We start from the raw sequence: 12,290 nt of genomic DNA on the forward strand, positions 1-12,290 counted from the left end.
AACAATTTCACATTTTTTCTCTTAAATCCAATCTCAATTTTACCAGTGTTAATTTTTAAGGTAAAAGTAAATGTCTATGTTTTTTTTCATCTGTCCATCCGCCTGTGGTGTTTTTGTATGGTAACACTGCGTCTCCTCTACAACCTGGCGCTTAAATACTCAATCACTGGCACTGGCCTGTGCACGGGTACTCAGGTAGAATGCTACTGCAACAGGAGTAGCAATTGCTCATAAGCTAAACTGAAATATAATTACGAAAGAGAAAGTGGTGACAAAAATGTTGGCACGTTATGGGTTAATACTCAGTAGATGCAACCTATGAAAGAATTTACTGATGGAACTGAAATTGCGAAGAATAGCTTTAGTCACATTTGGTCGCTGTCTACTTCAAATAGCGTGAGAATAAAGGGCAGCTTTTACTAGAGAAAGGGGATTCAGATCTTGGCTTAAACTGTAAAGAGAATAAATTTGATAACTATACTCTGTTTTTTTTCCATCTGTCCATCCGCCTGTGGTGTTCGCGCATGGTAACACTGCATCCCGGGCTTTAAATAATATCCTATTTCGAATATTAACGGTGTAATTCGCATACAGTAAATTATTAAAACACCTTTCAGTTGCAATTGTACACCCAGATATCCTTTTATTAACCTAAAACTTACACATAGCGTAAATATTTAAGGCCCAGGACGCAGTGTTACCATGCGAAAACACCACAGGCGGATGGACAGATGGAAAAAAACAGTATAGATGGCAAGTACAGAGATTCTAAAGATTGTAAGAATTCTAGATACTTGATAACTTATACCATCTACTACTACATTGTTTGTTTTACAGCAATCAAAAATAATCTTGCTTCCAGAAATCCATATATGTGCATGAGGCTTCTCACACATCTACAGAATATACTATAAATACCAAATACTGCCTATCATTATTGAAATATTGTTTATTCTGCAATCCAGCTATTGAGCTACATCCCGGATCTTTATCCTCTATAGAAATGGCTCGTAGTAGTGCCTGAAATTCTCTGAACAAAGCTATTTGCCCTTAAGACGTTATTGGAGTGCTTCTCGCTTGGCAAAGTTTCATAAGCTTCAATTTATTAGCGAAACTCCGCCAACGCAAAGAATGTCTACTAGCTGCATTACATCACCACATGTATTACTTAGCTGGCAGATTGTCCCGCCACCGATAACAAAGGCCCTTCGTTCCCATTGTTGTCCAGATGTGGAACTGTCATCCTAGCTAAGGATTTAGTTTTAAAAGGGATGTTTTGCTACTTGAAAGTTCTTTGCTCACTTGTCCTATTTTCTTGGGTTTAGTCATATTTCAATCGTTTATTTTATTTTTACAATTTTTCTATTTCAACTACACTATGCATATGGCTAACCTGCAGCTCCTCAATCATGAAACAGATAAACCTTGGATCATAAAAAATGAGACAAATCATTCTGAATTGTCTCGGTGGCAAGTGTTCTCATCTACTACTGTCCTGTAATGACTTTTTTTTCCAAACTAACAGATTAAAAAACAGTTCGTTAACTCCAAGATATGACCTCTTACAAAACAAGATAAAGAACAGAGGAGGTAAGAAATACAAGTGATAAAAATAAAAAATAATGAATAAATGACGACAAAAAAGAAAATAAAAGAACCTCAAAAGTTGTCCCTATCTGCAGCAACGGGATTTCCATAACCACCCAGCCGTGAAGAGTCTGACCGGTTTTTTAAAATACTAACACTACCGGATGGTATCAAATTCACGATATAACGTCGAAGAATGTTTCCATACAAAGGAGAATTATTTTTTTTCTGCCAATACTTCCAAAGGCATTTTTCTTATCTCTGTAGCATAGACGGCACGTGTATAGATTTATTGTTATGAAGCACAATTCCATTCTGATACTTTAAAATACAAAAATCACTACAATCTCGGTTGAAATTCTGTGGCGGATTTGTTCTCCGGTTACCGAAATCATTCCGGTTTATAAAATTGGCCTAAAAAAGGATGTCTGAGATACAAGGAATTGAAATTCCACAAAAATAAATGTGAACTGATGAATCCCCAGATGAAATGGGCTGGAAATTTAAGATGCTAGTATTTAGGCCTTCCTTGCGACATTTCCTTCCTTCATTTCTTCGCTCTCTCGGTTCAGAAAGTCTCTCTCTCTCTCTCTCTCTCTCTCTCTCTCTCTCTCTCTCTCTCTCTCTCTATTTTTTTATTATTATTTCAATTGGTTTCACCATGATAAATACCTATATAAGAAAACGTTACAATCTCGTTCTGAGCGTAACAGAATGTGTAACGTAACAGCAATTTCATTATAAAGTACTCGCACGGTCTTGCTAGAGGCTCTTAACGAAATCATGTACTTTAAATGAGATTAGACTTGATAAGCTATTTCAGTCGACGATTTTTACTAATACTTCATTAGACACGGTTAAACACTTTCTTAATTTAATATTTTCTTCTAAAAATCATTTAACATGTGATTATGAAGGCCTTTTTCTAAATTGGTCACACTGATCTTTAACATGATGTGTTCGGTGGCTGTCTTCCCTACCACACCTGAGGACCCAAGTTGACCTCCTGGAAGACGGAAGACGACTGCTGCCTTGTAAGCGTACTCAGTTATACTAAACCAAAAGAGCGTCTGGTGCCCTAAGAACTGAACAGTACTAGTAACTGAAATGATGATAGTGAGGACCCTTGCAATCCTAACGCGACATATAACCATCTAATAAAAGTATCCTACCTTGAGCAGCATTCTCCGATATATCCTAAATTCAACGTAAAGAATGTTATTTTCCTCTACAATCCGAATGGAATGATTGGTACAACCAATAATTGGCCTTAATAAAAGCAAAAGTACTTTTTATCTTTTGTAAGCCGTCAATTGCAAGCTTTTGTTGTGTGAGTCTCATTGAAAATGACTGAAGTCAGGGATTTTATAACTACAAACGAGCAGTAATGTTGTTGTTGCTGAATGATAACTTATAAGAAGCAAATATTACTTACCCTAAACTGTTCCCAATTAACGATTTAATATTGATGAAGGATGTACATCACTGTTTTAAGTCTAGTGTTTCTTAAAACAAACAGTGGTCTCAGTATATTCACTGCGATCATGGAGCATTGTTTTCTTATTGCAAGAGAACTAATATGGAAATGTATAACACAAATTATGTCCTTATTTTACGTGCATTAGATAACATAAGGTTATGATCCAAATTAATGAATAACATATGCTCATTACTTTATAGCAGGTACTTATTACAGAGCAAGCAAATATTTTCTGTTTCCCACCAAACTGATCAAAGTGGATTTTGTTCCCGACGATACGTTATTTTTCATATAACTGTCGAAGATACCAAAGGAATACCACATTTTTTCTTATAATATAGTTACATAATAACATTTCATTCTTTCGTTATTAAACTGTAAAAACGGCACTGTTTGAAGAAGTGATATAAAAGGCCCGTCACAAAAACGTTTTCTTGTGCATAGGTTGTACAAGGTGACTTCCCTTCTCCTTCTCCCCAGTTGCCCTCGAGAACAATTCGGAAACGGTTACGCCAATTGTCAGAGTCGAGGGATCATAGTTGAGCGATACACGTCTTCACCAACATGATTTTTCGATGAAGCAGGGCAGTGGTTCCCAAACTGGAGTCCACGGACCCCTGGGTATCCAGACGGCCCCTAGCGGGTCCGTGTTACAATGAAAAAATTAGTATTTTTTCAACTCCAGAAATATATAAATAAATATAATATATATATTATCTAATATATTAGATATAATTATATATTATCTATATATATATATGTATGCAATGAAAAATATACATTGATGATTCTCCAGTGTCGGTGTTATCGACACTTCGGTGTGCAAGCAGCTTATGCTTATATATTTCCTTTGTGCAGGAACATGAAAATATTAAATGTACTACGTTGTACTCGGTATCCCGATATGGTAATGATAATTTTTGATTGACTGAGGTCCTCGGCTGCGACTCATCATAAAAGGGGCTCCGTGGTTTGTTCAGGTTTGGGAACCACTGAAGTAGGGTACCATTCGACAGAATGAAACTAAATGAACTGCAATGAAAATATTCACCATGCCATACCACCTAATAGTCTTGAAGGTGGAATTGTTCTCATCAATATTCAACATATGGTTATCTTATTCATGAATAAAAAAAAAATCAGGGCTAATTAGTACCCAAGCGTAACCATCTTCACTCTGATACTATAACTGATTCACTTAAGGTAGATTCTCGGATGAGCCTTATTCTTACGAGACGTTTGTTTGGTGGCCGCTGATTGGCTGTTACCGGGGGGTAGGCAGCTCCCAGCCAATCAGCGGCCGCCAAACTAACGTCTCGTAGGCATAGGGATCACACAAGAATCTACCTTAAGTGAACCAGTTATAGTAACGAAAGGAAATCATAACTGACTCTGCGTCTTAAGTTCATTTCGATGTCTCATGCAATAGCTTCCCCTTCGGTCAAAATTATTCAGGAACTTCCGCGTGCTCCTTTTCGGGTCTGAGCTCGTTTGGCTAATACATCATGAATTAAGAGAAGGGGTAAGTCGCGAAATACGCCTCTCTTCAGAAAACCATGACCTCTGACCATGAACGTAAGCCCCCCCCTCTCTCTCTCTCTCTCTCTCTCTCTCTCTCTCTCTCTTAATAGTAGCTGGTTTGAACGTTCTAAAATTGTTCGCTTTTTGTTAAACGCACTCCCAGAAAAACTGGCTCCTCGGCTTCGAGCTAAGACTTCCTGAATGGTGAGGCCCTTGCATCTAGTCAAAGAAAAGACAGATTCTTCTTGCGATTCACATTACGAAAAACTGGTGTTCCAATGAGTCCCACAATATCGCTTCAACCCAAAAATCTGTCGAGAACGCATCGAAAGGAGAATCCTAACGCATCAAAAGAAGGAAGGTCCGCTGAGACGACGACCAACCTTTCGCCCGATAATTCAAATTCAGAATCTTACAAAGATATCATAATGATGCCAGTGTCTCAGTACCACTATTGCATCAAATTTTAATCTTAAAAAGCTTTTCTTCTAAACTCTAAGGTTTGGTAAAATGAAAAATATATCTGAGGGAAATAAAGCAGCCACGTTCGATGTTGGAGACAAATATTGACTATTTTCTTAATACATGTATACATAATATACTACTACACAATACTAAGTGTTGGTCATTTTATGAGCTCCCAAGCCAGGACTGTAGATTAAATGTGATAATAATTTTTCATGGTTTAACATATAAGAATCCTGCAAAGCTTCGAACACTTACATGCATTTATATATGTTCATATGACATCGGAATACAAAGACCCCTCCCCATCCCATATATTACATTAAAAAAGTCGACTTTCATTTTAGGCATTACAAAAGGGGCGCAATGAATAAAAGGAGGATCACTAAGCTTTTACGCCTAAGCTTATAAACGAAAGTACAGCACTACTACCAGTTTTAATTGGACGATATTCATTTATGCTATAACTTTCCAACCATCATACTGACGCCAAAATCGCACTCCAGTAGATTATTACGCCAATAACAACCATACAATCAGTGGGCATGTTGCTCTTACTATTAATAATAAACAAATATTGCATCGTGCCTATTTTTACCAGAACATGGTTAATGCTACTTCAGCGTTAAGTAATTACTAGTAAATATTTCTCACATTCTGCTGCAGGATTTCCTGCATTCATTAGTTACGTCGAAAAAAAAAAATCAAAGAATTCGTTTCGCAAATGAATCATGTCAACTGTCCTGTATTTCTAGGGTTGATTTTAACTATGGATTTTATTTAATTGCAGAAGGAAACTACAAACATATAAAATGCTGACAACAGTCATCATTATGGTAATAACCTGATAATAATGAATATCCAAATCTTTCCGTGTGAAACAGAGAATCTGTTGAAAATGCACTATACATAACTATCATAACACTCCAGGCGAGAAAATGCAGAGCAGCATAGAATAGAATTGCTTAAATACTGCCGTTGTTTCTGCCGCAACAAACACTAATAATGATGTTATGCAAAGACTCGCTCCTACAGGGATAGTTCGGAGTAGAAATGAAAATCGAGGTTTCTACCAAAACTTCCAGGCAATATTTTACGTTTTACATAAATGAATAAAGCTACGAGAGTGGTTCTATAGATTTTATTTTTCCAAAAGTACTAATAATGAATGGGCCTACTCAGGTAGTTGTGGTCACTCGATTCGAGATTAACGAAAAGTATTATGAGAAGAAAACTACAATTTGTAAGGTGAGAAACTAAACTTAAGAGAAAGAGCACGTAAAAAAAATTACCTATGCAAACAAATCTCAAAATAAATGGAAGTTTTAAAGAGATATGCTGTACGCGTAAACTAATTAATTACCTCTAAATAAATTTTATCTCCAATCTCTACTTATTACTGGTTCATTTCCTACAACCTTTCTATATATTGCCTGGGAATTATCTCGTTCTTATCGTTCCTCTCTGTTTTTTTTTTTACTTTCTATTTATTAATCCCAATTCTCTCTCTACATCTCCTTAAAGTTTAGTGAGAACAAGACTGCTGATATTATCAACGTTAAAACTCGAAAGCAAAGAGGAAAGATGCCCAAAACACTTGGTAACATAAATCTACCAAAATCCTTTCCTTAACAACAAAGCTCCTCATTCCAAAATGGTTCCTGTATTTGTCTGCCGATGCGCTCCATGTCGTTCTAATCACTTTATCCTTCGAATGGTCCCCATACTACATTCTTCTGAACAGGATTATTACTTCAGTCATAAGCAGAAATTTTGGTGATCTTTGCTAACCGTACTCATTTCAATGAAGCGTAATTAACGCAGGAGATTTAAATGTTCTAAGCTTAGGTAATTTTACTTTATCAAATATTTATTGTTATCAACTTTTAAGACATTAAAGTTTCCTTACAAATACAATGCCCAAGTTTTTACTTTATCCTTACACAGATGAGAAGAGGATGCAATGAAATATCTTGCAAGCGTAATTTTTTATTTAAATACTTTTAACAAACGAAAACTCAATGGTTATAGATAAATTTTTCCATGTAATTTCAAACTGGGCATATATATAGATATATATATATATATATATATATATATATTATATAGTATATATATATATATATATATATATATATATATATATATATATATATATATTTATATATATTATATATATATATATATATGTACATGTATATATATATATATCTATATCTATTTATAATAATATACATATATATATACTATATATATATATATAATTATATATAATTATATATATATGGAGCACGTACTTCGTGGTGTTGATAAGTTCCTTCATATTCACGCTGAACGGGTAATCTGAATGGTCGCAGTAGGCTACCCAGGATATATATATATATATATATATATATATATATATATATATATATATGTGTGTGTGTGTGTGTGTGTGTGTGTGTGTGTGTGTAAGTATGTACAATGTGCATATATATATATATACGTATATAGTTATATGTGTGTATGTGTATATATATATATATATATATATATATATATATATATATATATATATATAAAATAATAGGAGCCCATAAAAATACCAAAATATAGGGAGAGAAATACTATATTTCAGAGACTACTGTCTCCCTCTTCAGGTAGATGAATGAGAAAAGTTACAGAAAAGGTGGGTATTTGTGAATTGCTTTCTCAATTATATGGTCAATTCAAAAAGCAAGCGTAATTTTCTACCGATCCCCTCAAATCTAACCCTTTTGCATTCACTTACCCAAACACTTAGCCAAATCCCTGATTAACGTCCAACAAAAGACAGCAGTCTCTGAAATATAGTATTTCTCTCTATATATTTTGGTGTTATATGGGCTCCTTTTATTAGATAGAATTCTGTTATAACAGAACATTTTTACCAGTCATATATATATATATATATATATATATATATATATATATATATATATATATATATATATATATATATATATGTATATATATATATATATATATATATATATATATGTAATATCATATATATATGTATACACACACACACTAATATACAAGGTAATTTCTGTATGTCTGTTTGCCTGTTCGCTATACACGCCCAGACTATTAAAGTTGGGGTTACCAAATTTTTACTGTAAACTCCTCTCCCCAACAGTGAGGTTTTGGTTAAAATTCGAAATTCGAGGGCCATTTCTAAGGGGGCCTTAACCCCTCTTTTTCATACTCCCTCATTCTTTATAACTTTCGGATTTTTCACAACTTCTTTGACTTGTTAGAATAATTTAATAACTACGAATTTTTTAAAACTTCTTGGCTCGACAGGATCCTAAGTTATTACTTATTCGGAAAGTGATTGCATAATACGCCCTGTAGGGTTATCATCAAGGAGGGCATGCCCCTTTTTATCCGAGAAATGCCGGGCACATCGGCTAGTTCATTCCATATATTATATATATAGATATATATATATATATATATATATATATATACAATATCTATATATATATATATTATATATATATATATATATGATATAACATAAAACTTATATAACTAATACCTATACCTGACGTATAAGCTAGAAACACTTATAAACTTTGAAATCCCAAAAGCAGAGGTGAATTTCTTGGTATAAACAACCGTACTTAAAACTTCGATGAGAATGACTGCACCAAATACATAGTTTAAAATTCAACTCGGGTAGTGCCCATTTCCATCATACAAAAATACACAGATTATACAGGATAAAGAAAATGTTTCTTACATCAACTACTTATGTAGCATGGGGATCTCAACAGAGTCTATTCGATCAATAGGGAAGAGATGATGGTGAACCTAAAACATTTACGCGAACCTAACTGATACCTTGATGTGGTTTAGGGGACAACTAATTTCCTAAAGCCAGATAATCCTACAACCCCGAACACCGCCCCCTCTCCACATCCCCAGCCCCGCTTCTCACGAAGATTCTTATCCTGAATAAAAGAAGACGGTTCACTGATAATTCACTGATTTTCAGTACACTGACGTCACAAAAATTAAGGTCATCGACAAAAATAAAAGTCTGCTTTAAAGAATGTAAGCGTTAAAAAAACACACACCTGGTAATCTTCAAGAAAATTCTTGAAAAAACATCAATTTAATCACTACATACTTCATACATACTAGCACATCAAGCATACTCAAATATGTATAAAAAATTAATTAAAACTGAAACGAACTGACACTAAATTATATCATTCAGGGTAAACTTAGAACTGCCGTCGCAACTTCGTCAATATTGAGCACGAGAACACAGACACAGCACTTACCTTGGAAGTTCAGTACTAGTGGCAACAGTTGACGATGAAGTCTGACAGCCCAGAGTACGTAGGGAAATTGACAGCACAATATGACTCCCATGTGCTGGAACAAGGAAAAACAAATATTACATAAATGGTATGAAAACTTCTCTTGGATAATAATAATAATAATAATAATAATAATAATAATAATAATAATAATAATAATAATAATAATAATAATGTGTGGCGCCGTGGAGGAGTTGGTTAGGTCGTCAATAGACTTAAGTCAAGTTAAGCAACATTGGGGCTGGTCAGTCGTTGGATGGGTGACCGCTCTCCTCGGCGTTGATCCCTTGGGAAAGGATCTTTACCATAATTTCCTCAGTCTACTCAGCTGTAAATGATACCTATCCCTGTGGGGTAGGGTCCAAGCTATGGGTTAAATAGCAAAACTCAGCAATGATGGAAAGAAATGAAGGAATAAACGACAACGACGTAAATGGAACCTCTGGCAACAGAGGAGCCTCGTCCGGCAACCAGGTATTCAACCCAATTGTAGGGGAAGACGGTCAGGTACTTGGAGGTCGTCATCCAGCAACTGATCACCACCCAACGACAGTCTGCAACATCCTGATATTGGATCTACAGAGGCAAAAAGTGAAGAATGGAACGGAATGGGAACGAAAAATAAGGAAATATGGAGATGCTACATCAGGAAGCAAACCCGACGGAAGAGAGGATATAGAAGAAGATTGATTAACATCTGGAATGAGAGGGAATACACAAACAGGGCAGGAGGCTGGCAGACCAGTAAGGAACATAAAGAAAAAGAACTGGCTCTCCCCAACAGAAAGAGAAGAACTGGAAAGGGAAATGTCGCACGACAACGAATTACACGAAGACGAACTGAGAGACGATGCCACTGAAGACGACAGGGAGGATGAAGTATCAAACAACGACACACGAAGAAACACCGACGAAGTAACAGAGAGGACAGAATGGGTAGAAAAGATTAGACAATGGATGGAGCCAAATACAGAGAGAACAAAGATCCCCTCCATGAAAGCCTACAACACCAAGAAATTAAGGGAGAAAACAAGTGAGGTCAATGAAATAATGGGCCTAATACACACCACCAGTATCACAGAAACAAATAACTTGACATATGCAGGAGCAAGATTAGTAGCGGAACGGATGGGGATTCGAACACCAACACCACCGTCACAACCAACCCAACAGAAACCAAAACATCAACCTCCTTGGAAAAGGCGCCTGGAAAAGCAAATCGTGGTGATGAGATCTGACTTGAGTAAACTGAAAGAGATGGCAGAAAAAAGGCTAAGAGCAAGAAAACAGGGAGGAACTCAACGAGAAATACAAAGTACAAGAGAGGGGTGGGGACTAAACAACACAATAGAAGATGTAAAACAGAAGCTTTACTTAAGGCCAAAGCACACAAGATCCAACGGTACATGAACAGGAATAAGGGATACCAACAGAACAAACTATTCGGAACCAACCAGAAAAGACTATACAGCCAACTAAGAGGGGAAGACAACCACCCAGAAATTCCTGAAGCCGAACCAAGTAAGAGACTCTGGGAAAACATATGGAGCAATCCGGTATCACACAACAAACATGCAACATGGCTCCAGGAAGTCAAGGAAGAAGAAACAGGGAGAATAAAACAAAGATTCACAGACATCACGACAGACACAGTCAGACACCAACTAAAGAAAATGCCAAACTGGAAAGCCCCAGGATACTGGCTCAAAAACTTCAAGGCCCTACACCCACGAATAGCAGAACAACTCCAGCATTGTATCTCAAATCACCAAGCACCCAAATGGATGACCCAAGGAAGAACATCCTTAGTACAAAAAGACAAGAGTAAGGGAATATAGCCAGTAACTACAGGCCTATCACCTGCCTACCAATAATGTGGAAGTTACTAACAGGTATCATCAGTGAAAGGCTATACAACTACCTAGAGGAGACAAACACCATCCCCCACCAACAGAAAGGCTGCAGAAGGAAGTGTAGGGGCACAAAAGACCAGCTCCTGATAGACAAAATGGTAATGAAGAACAGTAGGAGAAGGAAAACCAACCTAAGCATGGCATGGATAGACTATAAGAAAGCCTTCGACATGATACCACACACATGGCTAATAGAATGCCTGAAAATATATGGGGCAGAGGAAAATACCATCAGCTTCCTCAAAAATACAATGCGCAACTGGAATACAATACTTACAAGCTCTGGAATAAGACTAGCAGAGGTTAATATCAGGAGAGGGATCTTCCAGGGCGACTCACTGTCCCCACTACTCATCCGTGTAGCCATGATTCCCATGACAAAAGTACTACGAAGATGGATGCCGGGTACCAACTCAAGAAAAGAGGCAACAAAATCAACCATCTGATGTTCATGGACGACATCAAGCTGTATGGTAAGAGCATCAAGGAAATAGATACCCTAATCCAGACTGTAAGGATAGTATCTGGGGACATCAGGATGGAGTTTGGAATAGAAAAATGCGCCTTAGTCAACATACAAAAAGGCAAAGTAACGAGAACTGAAGGGATAAAGCTTCCAGATGGGAGCAACATCAAACACATAGATGAGACAGGATACAAATACCTGGGAATAATGGAAGGAGGAGATATAAAACACCAAGAGATGAAGGACACGATCAGGAAAGAATATATGCAGAGACTCAAGGCGATACTCAAGTCAAAACTCAACGCCGGAAATATGATAAAGCCATAAACAAACATGGGCAGTGCCAGTAATCAGATACAGCGCAGGAATAGTGGAATGGACGAAGGCAGAACTCCGCAGCATAGATCAGAAAACCAGGAAACAAATGACAATACACAAAGCACTACACCCAAGAGCAAATACGGACAGACTATACATAACACGAAAGGAAGGAGGGAGAGGAC

General features: G+C 36.5%; 1 protein-coding gene across 1 annotated transcript in view; it reads right to left on the minus strand.

The window, feature by feature from the left end:
• Nucleotides 1–9,368: 9,368 nt before the first annotated feature.
• The window catches only part of LOC135221686 (protein C19orf12 homolog), a 365,807-nt gene continuing 362,885 nt past the window's right edge, over nucleotides 9,369–12,290 (minus strand). The window contains exon 7 of the transcript XR_010316070.1: nucleotides 9,369–9,463. The gene's annotated coding sequence lies outside the window, so the exon portion shown is untranslated. The remainder of the gene's footprint in view (nucleotides 9,464–12,290) is intronic.

The sequence above is a fragment of the Macrobrachium nipponense genome, chromosome 3 (genome assembly GCF_015104395.2).
Source record: "Macrobrachium nipponense isolate FS-2020 chromosome 3, ASM1510439v2, whole genome shotgun sequence".
Lineage (NCBI taxonomy): Eukaryota > Metazoa > Arthropoda > Malacostraca > Decapoda > Palaemonidae > Macrobrachium > Macrobrachium nipponense.